At 40.8% G+C, this 19,657-nt stretch overlaps 1 protein-coding gene across 1 annotated transcript in view; it reads right to left on the minus strand.

The window, feature by feature from the left end:
• Window positions 1-13,064, minus strand: part of GJB7 (gap junction protein beta 7) — a 35,690-nt gene extending 22,626 nt beyond the window's left edge. The window contains exon 1 of the mRNA XM_063389612.1: window positions 12,795-13,064. The gene's annotated coding sequence lies outside the window, so the exon portion shown is untranslated. The remainder of the gene's footprint in view (window positions 1-12,794) is intronic.
• Window positions 13,065-19,657: the final 6,593 nt, after the last annotated feature.

Below are 19,657 nucleotides of genomic sequence, written 5' to 3' on the forward strand. Positions count from 1 at the left end.
TAGCTGTCCCTTGTGAGCCTTTGAGCAAACTCTACAGGCAGGTGCCTGCCTGTTCCAGCACTGAGTCTTTCTCCCATGAGCTTCCCAGCTGCTTCTGGGTGCCTGATGTTTCCTAGGCAGTGTCCCATTAACCAAGCTCCAGAGGTGGGAGGGCACATACCAGGATGTGATCTGTTTCTACCAAGGACCCTTACTGATGTTATGTTGCAGTTTTCCATTCAGTTTCTTGTATTTACAGGCCCAACAAGGGCTCCCAGGAAGCTGAGACACCTCTTTATTGATGGTCTTCTGACCAAGGTGGCTTCTGTCAGGACAGAGAAAGTACATGCAGGAACTCCTGCCTTGCCATCTGGGAGCTGCTTTGGGTTTTATCAAAAGATTTTGGTACTGAAGATAAAAAAGGTGACTGACTGCTTTGAGGGAGAGCAGTTACACCATGGGATTTCTCTGTATCTCCCTCTAAGTATAGAGGGACACATTGTGAGTTTACTCCTGTTCTTGTTTTATAGTTAACTGTATCTTAAATTCAGTGGGGCTTTTTGGGGAAGGAGGTTAAGCTGCCTCCTTCCTGAGAAGAGAAGTCAGCTCTACTTATAATAAAGCTTTTTTTTTTTAAGGGATTTTTGCAGCCTTTAAAAGCAGGTCCCCCTTGCTGCCCTACAACAGCAAGGTTCCTGGGCACATCTAATTTTGCAAGTGAGGAAACTTGCAGTTTGGATTGGTGAAGGAATTTCTGGGTGAAATTATCAAATATCCAGAACTCTCACATGCTGTGCATATCCTGCAGAATATATTCTGCATATCCTGCACATTCTACAGGAATATGTTTGCAAAGATTGTTTGGTGTCTGTGAAAGATCTTTAGAATAAATCTGTTCTTTTTAAAATAGTTGCACAGGATTCTAGCTCTTTTCAGTTCATTAAAATGCAGTGGTCTCGTATGTTTGCATGAATTTAATTAAGTTATTCCCAAATCAGTTTTACAAGTAAGTATTTTGACCTGTTTTTCTGTAGGCTTTTGGAATACATGCTTTGATTCTCTGCAGATGTCTGCAAATGAATTGAAAGCCCACTCTCTTACTTTCACTTATTTGAGAATAATGCAGGATTTGTGTTCTTAAGATTTTCAGTTTTGTTTTGTGAAGTGAATATGGATGTGGCAGTAACTGGGGAGAAGGAAGTGGGACTGGGAGGCATTAAAGATAATAGACTGACCTGGACAGGGTGTAGGCATGTGCATGCCAGTGACACTTCTTACAAAAGCTGTCTGAGATGGGGCCTCTTGAATGTTGTCTGGACTCAAGTCCTATTAACTGGGTTACTTTAGAACTGCAAGGTTGAAGGAGGAATGAGTACTTAAATTTGTCCTATTATTTCTTTGGCAGCTGCTGTACAGATAACTCTTAATGATACACAATTTTTATATAAAGAAGAGATAAAGCAGTGCAAATACAGAGAGGTATGTGGTAGGTTAATGAATGTTACAGTATCAACACAGCCATTTGCTGTTTTAAGTACCTGATTTTTATCATAAGAACAATGTGTGTATAGGGATTAAAGGGAAAACCCCCCCCCCACCCAGATAAAACTACTTTGATACCAAAATTTGTTTGCTCAGCTCTGAAAGCGTGACATCCCTTATGCATCTGGAGGACAAACACAGCACAAGTCTCTTTTGTTCTGTGTTTCTCAATTTCAGTCTTTAGTATAGTGATAATTATCTATAATAGATGATAACTGGCTTGACAAAAACTGTGAGTCAAAATTATTTCCTGGGCAGAGGCTCTTTGAGCTTTTTGCCAGTTTATTACAGTCTGTGCTGACTTTCATGTCTTTTACCAAACACAAATACAAAATGATGTGATTCAAATACCCAAAACCACAGCTGTTGTACTGTTCCTAAGATCTCCTTACACTACATGGTGTGAGTGGGGGTTGTTGGCATTCAACAGCAAAAAACAATTAAACAATTAAAAGGCCAAAGCCTACTGTGATGCTGCTTAAGTATTACCATGGAAAGTTTGTTCCTTGTGGGTGAAACCAGCCCTTCCCCAGTAACAGGTGTTAGTTACATGGGAATCTGCATTCAGACTGGAAAGGGTCACTTCATGAAACTCTCCCTTATCAACTGTCTCCTGGATTTTACTGAATTGTCAGCATGTTTGAATCTGATTGGAAAGCAAATGTTTCGGCTAACTTGGTAAAAAGTAATTGCCAGTGATTTTTCTCCTTTCACCAGCTTGTGTGTTTTCTGTAGCAACAGTAAGAGTTTTGCCTGCAAGTGAGATCTGCCAGGAATAGAGTTCTGACACTCCCTATAGTAGCTATTACAGAATGACAGTGGAACACCACAATGATTAGAAGTTCTGATTTGGATTCCTTTGTTGTGCTGTGTGTTTGAAAAGGGTACTATCAGTGCTACTTTTGATCAGATTCAGGAGTATAAGCCTTCCAGAACATAGTATTAAACTCATCATAAGATACTGGGAAAGTTCATTCCTGAAATTACTTTCTTTTGGTGCAGTCTGAGATTTAGGAGAACCCTAAGTCCTCTTGATTCTGTGTTCTGGCCAGTCGTGAATTCATTCACAACCTGGGGAGAAAGAACTGCTGCATATTAGTAACTCCAGTATATTCAGATGGGGAAAAGTGTCAGCTCTTCTGTGGTGCATGAAGCATTCAGATTTGGGCATAATGAAGTTTGGAAAGCTTTTAGCAAAGGATCCACAGGACCATTAGCAAGTGTTTTCTGAAGATCAAGCTTCTTCTTTGGTAAGAACTATGTTTGATTTGACATTTGTGCAGATCATCCCATCGTCCTTGAACAGGACACAGCTGGGATGTTTTATCCTGAATTTCACCTTCTTATACCTGATTCTGGCTCTGACCTTAGACTGAAGCTCCGTACAGTCTCTTGGGGTTTGATTTTTTCATGGCATCCCACAATGATAACCTCAGTGATGAAGGGCTCATGGTAGCATTCATAAGTTTGAGGATCTAAGAAGAATCTGAAGTATGTGCTATGCCTGATTGTCATAGAAGTTTCTGATCAGCAGTGTAAAGTTTTGTAGAAATCACAAAATCACATTGTGCGGTTTTTTTATGTGTGTTGTAAAAAGGAATGTTTGGTTTCTATTTTAAACAATATCAAGAGATTATCAGTGTCCTGAGAGCCCTGGCAGCAGGGCGAGTGCCGTGCATGCGTTGGGAGCATGAGGCTTCAGCCTTGCATTGACATGCACAGTGTGAAACACCCAGAAGGCCTTCTCTTTTTCAATTATTTTCTCTTCACTGCTTGATAAAATGGACAGGGGAAGAGCTATGTCATCAAAGCACAACTGTTTCATTACTGTGGAAATAGCCAGCATGACAGAACTGAGTGCTTAGCCAACCAAGATTGTAATTCTGAATAAGAATAAAAAGAAGCTGGTGGTTTTTTGGTTTTTCTATAATGCTTGCTATAACCAGGACTTTTATTCATCAGAGATTTGAACCCTAGTGCCAGAAGAAGTACTTAGCCTGAAAAATGACTGGCTTTGTGCTTGATGAGATGTAAGCTTGAGCTGTCTGGATTTTTAATTCACTTTAAGAACATTTCACTACTTTTTTTTATTGCATGAAGTTTGCAGAATTCCTTGTAAGTTTATTGTCAGGCCTTGCTTCAGCCAGCATCAGAACCTGATTAGGTACTTTTCCTAAGGGCAGTAAAGTACAGGTTTAACTTTAAATCTGTCCTGAAAGTCCTTGTCCATCGAAGCTAGGAAAGTGTTTAACAGATTGGCTGAACCTGGACCCTAAGTGGGTGGAGGAGAAGGAAAACCGCCAACATATGTGTATTCCTAAATGAAGCATGCCAACTGTAGCTTTATGTTTCTCTATATGCTTGACTCATGCTTTATATGGCTTTTTGGATATCTGAGAAAAGGCTGAAATACACAAAAAGATCCTTCTGGATCTGAGCCTTCCTGCTTTCTGCACCGCTTCACGGGGCTTTTCACTGCCGGAGCACCCGAGCGCTCCTCAGCCAGGCGTTACTCAGCACGTCTGACGCCTGTCATCCTTAGTCTTGCAGCCTCCCACCAGATGATGAAGGGCTCACAGAGAATTTCTGGACTGTTTTACTTTGGAATTTTATTTTATACAAGTTTCTAAATAGCTATCTGTTTATACTGCAGACGATCAGAGCAATGTGCATGGCATCTTAACAGGGAAAGCAGGGAGGTTTACCTCACTGAATTATGGGAGCTCTGTGGATAACTGACGTTCCATGTTCATTTCCCTCTTACATCCACACTGAAAAAATCCATGTTCACAGTTGCCTAATTACATGCATCAACTGCACAGAACACACTGCATGCGTGTGTCTATGCATAAGGCAACATGAGGGACAATTCTGCAAGATGCATGTCAGAAAACCAAGATAATGTTGAACAAACTGTTCAAGTTCTCTTACACTAATAGATAAGTAGATATGTTAGTTCTTCTCTACTAGGGAGAACGTAATATAATTATCATTCTGCAATTCCTTCTGATCACATGGAAGGAAGAAGTCACCTGTCTTACAGGGTTAGCCCACTTTTTATCGGGGATACAGTGGCAGGGACTGATACAAACCATGGCTGCCAGCACACTCTGGGATGGACTTACTCAGTGGTGTATGCACAGCACATACAGCTCATAACACTCTCTCAGACCCTGGCATTGCTTCCTGTTGGCTCTTGGGAAGGGAAAAACATTTTGTTTTACTGCTTTCAAATGTTAAGTTCAATGTGTTGTCTTAGTCCTGGGCACCTGATTTATCCAGACAAGACCAAGGGCCCTGGTGAGTGCACATCCCAGGCCCTTCTTGATCTACAGCCTTTGAAGGCATGTTTGGAGACAGGCAGCAGGGGCTTCAGATCTGGCCAGCTGTACATATCTATGCTGCCAGCACGCTCTGGGATGGACTTACTCAGCAGTGTATGCACAGCACATACAGCTCATAACAGTCTGTCAGACCCTGGCATTGCTTCTCATTGCCTCTTGGGAAAGGAAAAACGTTTTGTTTTACTGCTTTCAAATGTTAAGTTGGAGGTGTGTTTGTTTCAGTTAGAATCAGCATGTCCTCCTGAGTCTGTGTGCTTGGTTTGGGAGAGATGAAAGGAGCCAGAGCTTGGCCTAAATGAGTAGCTTGGTACTGTAGATAAATAGACAAGATAGAAGCCGTAGGATCACTGTGGGATCTGGAGAGCTGTTCACCATGGATGCTATTTAGTGTTTCAAGGAAATATTTTAGTAAGTAAAGTAACTAAGTGCAATTTAAGAGATTTTCTTCCCCTTGTAGTTGTACTCACTGCACAATATTAATACTTACGATTGACTGGCAAGTTTTTAAAAAAGGCCATTTCATATTCTATAAATTTCTGCACGTCAGATACTGTGAGTGCATGAGCTACTGGTAGCTAAGAAAAATAGTGAGCTCAGACGTACAAGCGAGCTTTCCATTGCATGAAGCAAAGACAGCATACGTTTGTTGGCTTGATTTTGTTCCTGTTTGAGAAGTATTGCAGCATAAGAAGTAACACTACCCACTTTGCTTGCAACTGATTCCGAGGGAGTATGAATACATTCTTTATGACTGTTATGTCTGAATGATGCAAATAAAGAATCTTTCAGATAACATCTGGATGCTCAAGTGCCAGTGATGCCACATATTGACAGCAGAGCGCCTGAGACAAAGTCTAGAATGGGGAGCTGTAATGCTGCAGTGAATAATACAGAAAGCAGGATTTCTCTATTAGTCATTCAGGAGATGTCTAATAATTGCCAGAAAGTACCGCAGTCTCAGGAACAGTCAAACTTTCTCTCTAAGGCAGTGCTATGGAAGACTGAAAAGTGGGTTGTCTAATTACTGTAGCTGAGCAGCTGAACCTGTAGAGAGCTGTGGAGTACAGCTGAGAAGCAGCTAATTAATAAAATAGAGGCATCTTGCTCGTTAATCCCTCAAAGGTCTGCCGAAGAGCTCTGTGACATCTTAAAAGGAAGATATGCAGATTGTGAAACCTCTGAATGCCTCACATGGAGAAACGAAGTGTGAAAGGAACTAATGAGGCTGGTAGCATTTGGAGTGTGAGCACACACTTTCTGTGCGTGTGAGGCAATTAAGGAGCCGCAGCGCCTGATGGGCACCAGAGCACAGAATGAATGCACTGTGTGTGTGCATGGGTGGAGGGGTACCCACACCGAGAGAAACCCAGCCAATTGGGGTTGGAGTTACTGGTGTGATTTCTTTTGCTGGGCTTAATTAACAGAAGTGCAGCGTTACTTTTGCTGCTACTTAAAATACAGACAGAGGAAAGCATCGTGAGTGACCAATCGCAGAATGCAGTGTCTGGTGGGAGATGCAGATGCTGGAACAACTGGCATTAATATTGGCTAGTAGGTACAGTACATGGGTATTTTGGGGATATCTAGGCAGGGTTCTGCCTGGGCATATGTCAGCAGTGACCACAGAGAAAGACAAATACTAGAAGGAGGACTGAGCCAATAACAATGATGGCAACATCCTCAGGAGTAAGAAAACCTGTGCTCTCTTCGTTGCAGCTTACTGGGACTAGCAATCAACTAGCTTTCTTTGGGTCTATGAGCAAACCAAGAGTAAGGTAAACAGCTTGACTAACAACAGCTAGTAATCTAACTCCAAGCCTCATTCTTATTGCTGGGTCTTGCCTTTCTTTTGTATACTTGCACTTTTCTGCTGTACAGCTGCAGTGTGCTGTTGCTTTTCCTAAAACTTGAGTGACTAGAGAAAAATCTTACTTGTCAAGGTGTCTGAGCACCATATTTTTCCATTATTTTTCTCATAAGATTACATTCTTCCTTGCTCAAGTCAGCTTTCCAAAAGGCACAGACACTTCCAATTTGTTTATTCAAAAACTTAGTCCACACTGTAAATGGAATATTGCTGACTATTCCACTTCATTCTGTTTTCCTTCATGGTTTCTTGGCAACTTAAACTGCTGATGTCAGATTAGTTGCAGGGCTCTGAGTGCTGTATCTGCTAGCCACAATAGCTGCAGTCCCCCTTCCCTGTGTTGTCTGTGGTATCCCACAATGATTCCTGGGTTTGGGGGTTTGGGGATTTTTTACCTGATGTGCCACACATTACAGGAGTTAGATTTCAGAAACAGAGTAATTTGAGTCTAGCCAAGTACTGTAAGTAATAGGTTTTGTAAAAGAGTAGTTTAACTCTGAGGCTGGAATCTGACCTACTTTGACTCTATACCTAAGGTGTTAACCATCTTTGGTATGTCTCTGATAGTCCCTCTTTAGTATGAGGTTTATAATCCTGAGTCATACCCAGTTCTGATTTTCAATGTAGATTTAAAGTCAGTGACCTGGACCTTCAGCCTTAAACTTCACCTTGAACAGTCTTATCATTTCATTATATTGATAGGAATCTGATGCTGAGACACTTAACCATTCTAGTGAGCACCTTAAGTCCTTCTGCCACATTGCCTTTAAAATACTAAGTATGTCTGAGGGCCAGATGTGCTTATTTCTGGGTTATCTGATTAGATGATTCCATCTTATCCTGTTTTCTGCTCTCTTGCTTCTACCTGGACAGCATCACCATTCATATTTAGTGACCTTTCAGGTGTTGCATCTAATTTCTCAGTTACAAAGGACATTTCTAATACCAATAATGATCTCAAACTGAATGTATCTTTCCTATATTTTGAGGAAAGTGGTTTTCTGCATAGTGTTCAATAGAACATATTCTTCATATACAGGAATGAAGTTTAAGGACTTTTGAAATAAAGGTCATTGTAATAAGAGAAGATTAATTCTTAGGTTACCTAAACTAGAATATTTAAATGCATTAAACCTTTAGAGCTGACTGTCATGAGAAAATGACTGAGGGGTCGACTCTCAAAATACTGCTCAATGGAATACAAATTCTCTTACATTTCCAGTCTGACTTGATAACTGATCTATATAAACTGTTATTTACAGACACAGCTTTAAGCCACCTTGGAAAAATGTCTCTTGAAGCTCCCAGCCTCTCCTCTAAGGCTTAACATCTTCCTTCTGAACACCAAACGCTTGCACTTTTTGGCTTGTGACTTTCACTGGCCGCAGGTTGGAGGAATCAAGATGCCAACACCTGTTAAGTAAACTAGCTAGAAGGTCTCCCTAACCATGATTTCTACATTCAAAGCATAATTCTGAGGCATCCAAGAGCTTTTCAATAAACCATGAATTCAAACAGAAGTGTTCTTGATGTTGTAAATAGTGGTTATGTGAGTAAATGCATCACTGCTGTGCTTGTGTCCCATTGCCTTTAACCTGACTTCTAGCCCAGATGTGGTGACAGCATGACAGGTATGTTCCTTTTTCCACTCTATCACCACAGTAAATCCTGATCAGACTACCTAGATACAAGCACGTTCTTGCTTATGAGTGCATGGCTTATGAGAATGTGAGTGAGTCCCGTTTTGTTTAAAATCAAAATTGTCCATAAATGTAATACACAAGAGCCCCTTGTGTTTGAGGAAGTGTAACACTGAAAAGGTGCTGCAAATGGGAGATCATAACGCTTCTTTGAGCTTTTTCGTTCGTTTTTTGAATAAAACCAACACAAAAAGTTTTGGGCAACTGCACTCTCAAAGCCAATGTTCTCACAATTCTCATTCAGCTACATAAAAGTAGAGCACATTTTCTTTTGGGCACTGGCTCACAGTATTTCAGGGACTATATAACTAAGATTGTGTTACAGTCTTTATAGTAACACATCTGGATAATGAGTTACAAATTAAATATTTATAAAGCTTACCTGATACTTCAGCAGAAAAAGTATGAAAAATCCGCAGCAGGCCAAGTTGTAGGAGGAGCTGCCATGGTTGAACATGCATTTAAAGATGGACAGTCCTGGGTAAAAGTATAGCCTATGGATCTTATGAACGAAGACCTATATGAAGAGTTGCTGTCAAGTATTACATAAGGTGGTGTAAAATATGCAAGGCCTGCAAACTTGCTAAGCCCAGAGAGCCAGGCTGCAGGTGTCTCAGATATGTCAAAGCATTAACTAAGACCTGAAACATTTCCAGCTCTGGCAAAGCTAGTATCAAAATGCCAGCTGGGTCAGCACTGGAGCTCAAGTATCAGTTTTCCTCAAAATACTATAGGGTTGCAAGGCAGCACTAAAGAGGATCCTTTGGGAGTAACTTTTAGTTACAGCCTCTTCCCCTTGGTACAAAAGAAGAGTTTTCTTATTAAAACTGGAAAGTTATTCTGGATTTGGAGCTACATATTGAAAACAGATTATGCCCCTTCACTTTCTGAATTAGATATTGAAAGTACCCTCACCTTGCTAAAAAGACATTAGCATTACTTTCAAGTAAGGCCAGATTTTCACATAATGAATTCCACTTTAAGAGGGGAGAGTGGTGAGTCCAGTCAACACATATATTTGTAGATCTTATGTTATTAAACAGGATCTTTGCTCTTGATTCAATAGAGAACAAGGTAAATGCTTGCTGGCATGTTTAATTCATTATCATTAGTCGTGTGGGGAATACAGAGGAGGAGCTGGCTGCTACTGTAGAATCTGTGTTAAACTTCTCCTAAACTGTCTTATCTGCAAGACTGACTGTTTTGTGGTGTGTGGGTGTATGTTAAACTTCTTTCCCCACTAGAAATTAAAAGTCACATTAGTGGTCACTTTTGAATAATGACTTTTGAATAATGAGCTTAGGTTGAAGTTAACTCCCTGAGGTGTGTTTCTTTTTACAGGGCAACTCTTGAATTTCACAACAGAAGAAAAAACCCCAAATGTGTAAATGTGTTTGTCTTCTGACTTTAATCTATTTATACATTGCATCCTTGTGCCAATGAAAAAAACAGAAAGCAAAGAGAACAGATGCCATCACTGTGATGAGGAAGAGAAGGCAGCTCAAGGAAATGAAAAATCTCCCCATTTCTTAATGAGTTTAATCAATATCAGAAGATAGCTGTGAAATTATTATTCTTGTAACCAGCTTGTGTTAGTTTCCCATTTCTATTTAGGTACTGATTAAATACAAGTGGTAATTTATCTATGGGTAGGTGAGAATGGAAACTGGGTAACATTCAAGAATGTAGATATATATATTCAATAATATCCATCTCTTGGTTATTAAACAGATGGTGCTCTTCTGTAGAAGGCTTGCTGACCTCTCCTGGGTAAAGATTCTTAAATGGTCTGGAATGTTGCATTTGTTAATGAGGGAAATCTGATCTCCATCACAGGCTGGACTGATCCTGTTACAAACTACATTAGATGAAACTGCTGTAGTCAAGAGCAGTAAATTCCCACTCCATCTTACAAACCATGTGAAAGAAACTGTGTTTCAAAGCATGACTGGAATAAGGTTGTAATACAGGTTCAGTTCAGTAAGCTGAGTTTTTTAAGTGAAAGCTTGGAATTATTAACTTTGCTGCCAAGGGAAAGTTCTTACTTTTTAATTTTGCTGCCAAAATGGGCTCTATTGGCAGGTATTGGAGAGTTCCTGGATGGCTTTGCTGGAAATCTTTCCATGTTACAGAAACCACCAGCCACCCAGTCTGCTGCATGTGGGCCATGAAGTGTAATTCTCTGACATTATTGCTGGTCAATTAGAGGTGCACCCGTGGGACTGAGGCCTTGATCTGCGTCTCTGCTGCGCAGGCTGACACATGCTCTTGCAGGCTTGCCAATTCTGCACTGAGCTCTGCACAGACCATCCTCTGCAGGGCTTTCGCCAAGGACAATGGGGAGCTGGATTCTTTTCACAGTATGATGTGGGACCACTATGATCTTGCCAGAGGATTCCTGGGAAGCTGCCAGAAAGACAGCAAAACTTTCTTTTATTCCATTCAGAAGGAAAATAACCTGGGATCCTCTACACACACCACACTAGCAGAGGTCTTTCAGTATGTGCCCCCAGTCTTTTTAGCTTTAAATCCAAGGTTAAGATGTCGGAATGCATGCAGTTCAAAGATTCTCTTGAACAAAAAACTTCTAATACTGTAAAAGCCTGAAAGCCTTAGTTTCATCTGTTCCTGTGCTTGGTTTTATCTAAGCAGCAATATGTTGAGTGACTTGGAATGAGTCTTGAAAACCTGGCAGTGTAAAAGGACATACGTGATATTGAAAGACTTCTTGAAAGAACTGAGCTCATTTGTAAGTGAATAATAAGGGTTGAAGTCTATAAGCCCTGTAAGTTTCTAAAGGCTCTGCTGCGTGCATCTTTTTTTTCTTGTTTACTAAAATTGTTTTTGCTTTATTAAAATTATTCTTCCTCAAAGAATACTACAACTGCATATCTTTCTGCTCCTCTAGCGAAAAAAACTACTTTTTTGATACTGTAATCCTTAACCTAAAATCATCATATTTTAATTGCCTTGCAGCCTTACTTAGGACAAAAAGATCTGTGCTCCTGCAATTCACTTATCTGTTCTCACCCAAATGCTGGTATGGGAAGCAGGCTAGAAAACCTGAGGGGTACAATACTGTCTAAAGCCCAGGGGAACAGTAAGAACCATTATAACCCCAGAGGAGGATGGCAGCTGGTGTTAGGTGGTGGCTTTTTCTTGGTTGTCAGAAGGTTTTGGTCAGGTCTCTTTCCTCTTGTACACAAAGTGTTTTGTTAAATCCAGCTTATGGCATTAAGGAGTTTCTGAGCTCAAACATGCTGTGTGGATTTGTCACTGTGCACTGCACCAGGTCTCCTTCCACAGCTCCTGGCAATAATATTCTTACAGCACCTTCTACTGAACTCTTTTAAAAATGGAAATTGTCCTTCCAGTAAAAAGTCATGCCAGCTTGATTCCATAATGTGCTGCAAAAGCTGGATGTCAGTGGGTATCAGTATGATTTTTTCCTGAGGATAGCAAAACTTTTTCCCTTTGCCTTTTCCTTGCAGGCTATCTTAATGAATCTGATGCGTGTGGACCAGAGAAGTGGTGAGTCTGCCAAAGGATTTACAACATTTGAAAGCCATCCTCTTGGATGTAAGCTGGAGGCAGGAATTTCTTGAATATTTTGCATCAGTTTCTTTCTCCTCCCCCTGAAAGTGACCATCCTGCAGTCTCACTGTGTGTGCACACAGAGGGGAGCAACCATAACTTTTTTTTTTTAAAAGTATTTAAATGGTTTTGACTAATCTACTGGAGTCAGAGTCAAAGAAACCAGAACTAGAACAGAAAGGTGTGAAAAATGGCAGACTAGCTTCTTCAGCAAATTAGAGTCACACAGAATCACAGAATGGGTAAGATTGGAAGGGACCACAGAGGGCCATCTGGTCAAAGCTCCCTGCTCCATCAGGGTCATCCTAGAGCACATTGCACAGGATTGTGTCCAGATGGTTTTTGAATATCTCCAGTGAGGGAGACTCTACAACTTCTCTAGGCAATCTGTTCCAGTGTGTGGTCACCTGTACAGTAAAGAAGTTCTTCCTTTTATTCAGGAGGAACTTCCTGTCCATCAGTTTCTGCCCGTTGCTGTGTGTCCTATTGCTCAGGACCACTGAGAAGAGCTTAGTTCAATCCTCCTGGCACCCTCTTTTCAGAGACTGATAGACATTATGAGATCCCCTCTCAGTTGTCTAAAGGCAGAACAGCTCCCTCAGGCTTTCCTTGTAAGAGAGATGCTCCAGTCCCCTCAACATCTTTGTTGCCCTCCACTGGACCCTGGTCCAGGAGCTCCATGTTATATACACATGCACAGTCATCTCTCAGCTTTATTTCCCCCTCATACATACACCTCACACTATATGCATAGCCCATTTTTCTTACCTGTTCTATTTTCTTCTCTTCTTGACTTCAAATGGTAGAAACATTGTCTGTCAGTACAGATAAGAGGCAAACATCTTTCCTTCAACTGCAGGCCTCTAGTTAGACCCAAGTCTTCAACAGGACATGGAAACAGCTTTTTTCCTCACATGCTCATCAGAAGTCCTTCTGCAGCTCATTGAAGGACTGCTCTGAGTCACCAGGGTAGAAAATTTTTGACCAACAAAGTAGTCCAATGACTGTCTCACCCACAGATGTGTGTGCTAGGAATATCTGTCTTCATTAAAAGTAGGGGGTGCACTGCAGCAACAAAGCAAGAGGCTATTTCATGCAAGCCCTAAGTACAATAGCATTCCAGTCAGGTATTGTGTAAATGTTTGATCTGCTGCTTATGTTTTAAGGTGTGACTTGGGCAGGTTCTACTTGATTGAGACATAAACAGATTTACTGCCAGATGTACCCACTGATGTAGAGTCATTAACTCAAGCTTTTGGGGGAAGATTTACATTGTGGGCATTTTCCAGACTGTTCTAGAAGAAGCCTTATATAGAGAGGATACAGATTTTAGCAGGCTGTAAACTTATATTCTTCTTTTTGTTATTCTATATTTATTTGGCCATCCAGATGTCCATTATCTAGAATGCTGTGAAACCTCCAGTGTAAGCAAGTGGTCAAAGAAACGATCAGTTGTCTTTCTTCAAAACATCCTTCCAGAATTTTACAAGTACTTTTGAGAGCAGTTCGTTCATTAAGGGTAATCCACAAAGCTGAGAAATAAGCTTTTAATGTCAGTGTGGGCTTCCTTTGGAAACTTTAACTTTAGGAGGAAGAGGATATTCTTCAGGATGATGTAAAAGGGGATGTAATTTTCAGAGCTGGCTGAAAAGCTTGAAGGTCTTCTGAAATAAAGAGTTGCAGCAAGCGGAGCCACCAGGCTTGGAACTCACATGAAAATTCTTGCTTTGCTCAAACAGTCCATTTCTCTAAATCTGTAAGTTACTGCTTTGACAGTGTAGGTCAAAGCTTGATCCTGAATTCTGTGTTTATGAAAGACACTCGTATCAAGACTTAATGTGTTGTCTTTTAAATCTCATCCTAGAGGGTGCTTAGATCTAAAGTTAATTCCATCCCAACTGAACTTTGAAGGAGATTGTGAAAGTTGTCAGTTGGAAGTTCTCAGCAAGAGAACTTGGTGTGTGCAAACTTAAAGATGGCTAATATGATGTGTCTTTTATCAACACAAATGATTCAGTCTTTCAAACACTATGAACCAAGAATTTTACAATCAGATTAAATTGATAATTGGGAGACCTATTGGAAGGAACTATACTTGTCTAAGAATAGAGCAATGACATGAAATTGAGCTAGGAGCAGCACTTCAAGGTCACTAGTGCTTAAATATCAGCAATATGGTGACACACAGAGAGAATTATATGAAGTTCAAATAGATTAACAAAACCAGACTAAAGATAAAACCCACAGAGAATTGATTAAAGTCACAGATTAAAAGTAAAACAAGAAATTCCTTATCTGTCCTATAAAAGTGAACATACCCAGATGACTACCAAGATGACTCACCGTAGCTGTTTCTGAGAACAAATATCCTTTGTTCATTATTGAAGATCTTAAGATTGAAATAGCATGATGTTGCACATGCATTAAGATAGAACTAATCAGGAGGAATAGTATAAAGAAACTTGGTTGAAAGACCACTATGCATTATAGTTAGCTGTTTCAAAATTTGTTTCAGTAAAATAATTCTGTTCATTTTCAAATGGAACAACACAGGGTTCATCTAGTCAAACAAAATCAGATTTTAATAGAAAACATTATGATGTCCTTTTTTTGTACACAAATATTGTGTTTAAATATGTTTTTTCTAGCCTGAAAGATCACCTGACAACAAATTAGATTTTCTTCTGAATCAAGGCCAAATATTCTACGGCAGAGATAAAAATCAAACTCAAATTTTCAGATTGTGGTGAATTATCTATAATCCCTCGTCTAGCATGCAGAATGCCCACAATTTGCAACACTGTGGAATCCACATCAAGTGGGATTTTAGGAGTTTCAGGAGTCACAAGGCTTGCAAAAGGCAAGAATTGTGAAAAGTGAATAAAAGCCATGAGAGGACTGCTTTGTTCAAGCAGGAATGGAAATGACAGATTCACTTCCCTCCTGATTTGCCCGTAGAGGGCAGCAAGGGCACTTCTCATGAGAGGCCGGGTACCGGCCATAACTTCTCTTGGTCTGTGTGTTTGAGGAGGAATCCCTTGTTGCCTTGGCTGGGTCTGAAGATTTGAACTACAAGGTAAGACACAGAGTCTGAAAGGCAAAAACAGGAGCAAAATCAGGGCAGGTGATTTGCTCACCAGTGAGTGAGTTCTGCAACGATATAAGAAAGGCTGCTATCAGTAGAGGCAGGTATATGAAGTTTCTGTTTCTAATGCAGCCAACTACAAAACAGCTATGTGGTTAAAAGACATGCAAATACTGACTAGGAATTCTGGGACATGTCAGCTAGTCTGCACTGGGCTAAAAGATATTTCCTACAGCTTTCTGCTCTTGGCTGATGCTTCAGACCAAGAAAGCCATTAGCACACTGCTTCTCTCATGTGCAGGTATCCATCCATATGTGCATGTCAATATGTGTGTAACTTATTAATTGTGTTCCTACCAGTTTTCATTACAGATATCTCTAGAAGAAATTCTGATTAAAATGAGACTTGATGTTTACAAAAAAACAGGGTTGTGTAAAAATGTGATCTCCTTCAGGATGAGGGAGTTGTAGCATTGGCTGATGACTCTCTTGAAGTGATGACTACCTCTGGCACTTCAAGGGAGCAGGGCATGCTCATGAGTGATGGTCACGTGTTTTACATGCTTGTATCTCCACACAGAGCTGTTACTGGGGAAATGCCAGAGGAAACAACTGGCAAAGCTTTGGCAGCAAAGATTCAATGTGAATACGGGGATTTTTCTTTCTGCTTTTTCCAAATAGTCCTAGATGTTGCAAGTGACCAACTTGAAAGAGTTGCCAAGAACTAGGGCTTTTTGGAAGTTGTTACTTCTCATTATATTTCTCAGTAAAGCAATGTCTTGCTACAGCACATGAGAGTACTTTGTACTGCATTTATTAATATTGAAAACTCTTTTAATCTGCCATTTATTGTGCTCAAAATGATCTGCTGGCAGACACATTTCTAAGTACCTTAAAACTGTAAAGGATATTTTCTTGCCAAACTGCTCCTGAGCTTGGTGCTATGGTTGTACACTGGAGTCAGCCTGCAAGTCTGTATAGCCTCCAGCTTTCACTTTGATAGAGGCTTGGAGAAAACTCCAGTCTCACTTCAGTCATGGGAAGGAGCTGGAGAGAAAATCAGCATGGTAAACTGTCCTAGCAAAGGGCTTTCAAAATTTTTTTCAAGATTTGCCTTTGATCCAAAACAAGCCCAGCTTGTGCTTCTCAAACATTTGTGCTTGCCAAGGAATAGGACTTCTGCTCTTCTGTCAACAAGATGGATTTTATGACCATCATAAATGATGACATTGACTGTCATGATGACATGACAGTCATGACAATCCTTTCATTCAGATTTTACTGCTATAGTTGAACAGTTCCTTCTGTATCATGTGTTTTGTGTACCTCTAATTTCACAAATTAGTTTTCCACCTCCTCAAGTTATTTTCTATCCAAATATTGTTTTTCATTTCTGTTATCAAGATTAGCTGACATGCCAGATTGAAAAAACATCACAGCTTGCCAGTGCTGAATATTTCAAGAAAAGTCTTAGAATTCATTTCTAAACTAAAAGCTAAGAAAGAAGTGCTATTTCAGCAATACTTCTGATTTTCTAAAGGCTATTAGACATCCCATGATGTTAAAATACCACTTTTTTTCCAGTCCTTAGTGCTGCTTTTGAAGATTGCTACAAACAGGCACAGCTCTCTAAAGAGTTTTCCTGCCAAGTATTCAGCACAAATTGACAGGGTCTTAAGCCTTAATAGCTGCTTTAAGGGAGAGAGGCTGTATTGGGAATAGAACTGCTTTTGGGCAAAAAAATCAGAAATTTGGAGAATAGTTGAAATCTGCACATAACTACAAGGATATCTATATGGTTCTCAGCTCATTTCCTGACATGGGGAAAACACTGCAGGGCTCTGGTGTACTGTGGATAATAATCCTCTTGCCCTCCCTGTCTGATTCATTGATCATTCCCTTCCTTTCTGACAGATGAATTAAGGGCAACCTTGTACATCAGTGAGAAGCCTGTAGCTGGATAAAAGTAAGCAGAATGAGAAGTTAACTTATAAACTGTGGAATAACCACATTTCCATTATTAGTGCACTTTTACTTCTTGCACTAATGGAGTCAGACACAGCAGGATATTTGCTGTAAGATTCTCTCCTTCATCTATTTATTGCATAGCTGTAGTTCCATAACTTTGGAATAAGTTCCCGTAGCCTGAACTGAGAAGAAAGTCCTCAGTCCTGCATCTCCTGGTGAATCTCATCTGTGCAGAATGCTGTGCACCAGTTGATTCTTACAATTGTTGAGCTCAAGAAAAAATTACAGCACCAGGGATTTTTATTGCTGTTGTGTTTTGTTTGTTTGCTTTTGCATACTGGTGGGATATTCTGTGCATTGAAATGACTCATCTGAACATTGTACAAGAAGGTGGTTACCTTTAAAAAAATTTAATGTTTCTGAATTATTATCTGGTCCAGTACTATCTAGGTAACTCATGAAATAGGCAAACTCTGGCCAAACTACTGCTCTTTTGAAACATAACTCCAGAGGAATATGTGGCAACTACTTGATACAGATCGAGTCACAGCTTGGACAAGAGCACTCTTTGCTGGGTTAGGAACTGGCTGGATGGCTGAGCCCAGAGAGAGGTGGTGCACAGTGCTGCATCCAGCTGGCAGCCAGTCATCAGTGGTGTTCCTCAGGGGTCTGTGTTGGGGACAGTTCTGTTTAATATCTTTATTGATGGCATGGATGTGGGTATTGAGTCTTTCATTAGTAAATTTGCAGAGGACACTGAGCTGGGAGTGTGTGTTGATCTGTTGGAAGGTAGGAGGGCTCTGCAGAGGGACTTGGAATGGTTGGATGGATGGGCAGAGTCCAATGGGATGAAGTTTAATAAGTTCAAGTGCTGAGTCCTGCATTGTGGCCACAATAACCCCCTGCAATGTTACAGGCTGGGTGTGGTGTGGTTGGACAGTGCCCAGGCAGAGAAGGACCTGGGGGTACTGGTCAACAGCCAGCTGGACATGAGCCAGCAGTGTGCCCTGGTGGCCAAGAAGGCCAAGGGCATCCTGGCCTGGATCAGGAATGGTGTGCCCAGCAGGAGCAGGGAGGTCATTCTTCCCCTGTGCTCAGCACTGCTGAGGCCCCACCCCGAGTGCTGTGTCCAGCTCTGGCCCCTCAGTTCAGGAAGGACATTGAGTGCTGTGTCCAGCTCTGGCCCCTCAGTTCAGGAAGGACATTAAGTGCTGTGTCCAGCTCTGGCCCCTCAGTTCAGGAAGGACATTGAGTGCTGTGTCCAGCTCTGGCCCCTCAGTTTTCGAAGCACATTGAGACACTTGAGTGCATCCAGAGGAGGCAACAAGGCTGGTGAGGGGCTGGGAACACAAACCTTGTGAGGAATGACTGAGGCAGCTGGGGGTGTTTAGCCTGGAGAAAAGGAGACTCAGAGGTGACTTTATCACTCTCTACAACTCCCTGAAAGGTGGCTCTAGCCAGGTGGGGATTGGTCTCTTTCTCCAGGCAGCAACTGATGGAAGGAGAGGACACAAGCTGCATCAAGGGAAATATAAGTTGGATATTAGGAAAATGTTTTTTACAGAAAGAGTGATAAAATACTTAAATTGTCTGCCCAGGGAGGTGGTGGAGTCACTGTCCTTGGATATGTTTAAAAAAAGACTGGATGTGGCACGTGGTGCCATGATTTAGTTGAGGTGTTAGGGCTGGGTTGGACTCGATGATCTTGAAGGTCTCTTCCAACCTAGTGATTTTATGATTCTGTGATTCTGAGTCTATGATAAGTCCTGGGTTTAGCTTTGAGCAGATTTTTTAGAGGGATGATTAATGCAAATTTCCCTTGATTACTTTTATAAATACTTTTTAACTGAAATGGTAATGTAATGTTAATATTGTTTGGGAGCCTTAAGTAGTGATTCATCTGAAAGCAGCTGAATAAGGCATCTTTTGCAGGAATTTCCAGTTGAGGCACTGATGGTATGTCTGGAATCTCTCCACTCCTGCACACTGACTGCCAGAGCTCTCAAATTTTGAAGGACAAATAATTGTGCTGTGCACTCTTTTCTGTAACCTGACAAATACAGTGAATCTATTGTGCCTGCTAAGGGATCCAGTCTAACAATAGTGCATTTATTAACTGGGTTTCTATGTTTCTGTTTTGGTTTTTTTTTCCAGAAATACTCAAATGAAAGGTAAACTTTTTGTGCCATGTTATCTGTGAGTGATTTTTTTTTCTATTTCTGAGTTAAAAGCCAAATTAGACTTCTTTGTCCAGCAAAATCTTGTTGCCTTGGTAACAGTTTCATCCTGGGGATAACTGTTGTCTTCCCTGATCTGAGTCCCTTGTCCAATGATTAAGACTAAGATCCCTTCCAGGTAGCCTCATATTGCAGTGAAAGTCTGATACAGTGGGAATTAGGAGGAAACACAGCATTAGCATATTCAGATGTCTCTTCTTTAATGCAGAAAATGTTGGAGCTGGGAGATGTAAATAGAAGAACAGTCTAACATTCCTTTATCATATTCCAAAAGGGAGGGTCAGACTCTAAATTATATGTTAAATGATTGCTATAAATGTTGACTAGGATTCCTTTGAATG

Source organism: Prinia subflava, chromosome 2, assembly GCF_021018805.1.
Source record: "Prinia subflava isolate CZ2003 ecotype Zambia chromosome 2, Cam_Psub_1.2, whole genome shotgun sequence".
Lineage (NCBI taxonomy): Eukaryota > Metazoa > Chordata > Aves > Passeriformes > Cisticolidae > Prinia > Prinia subflava.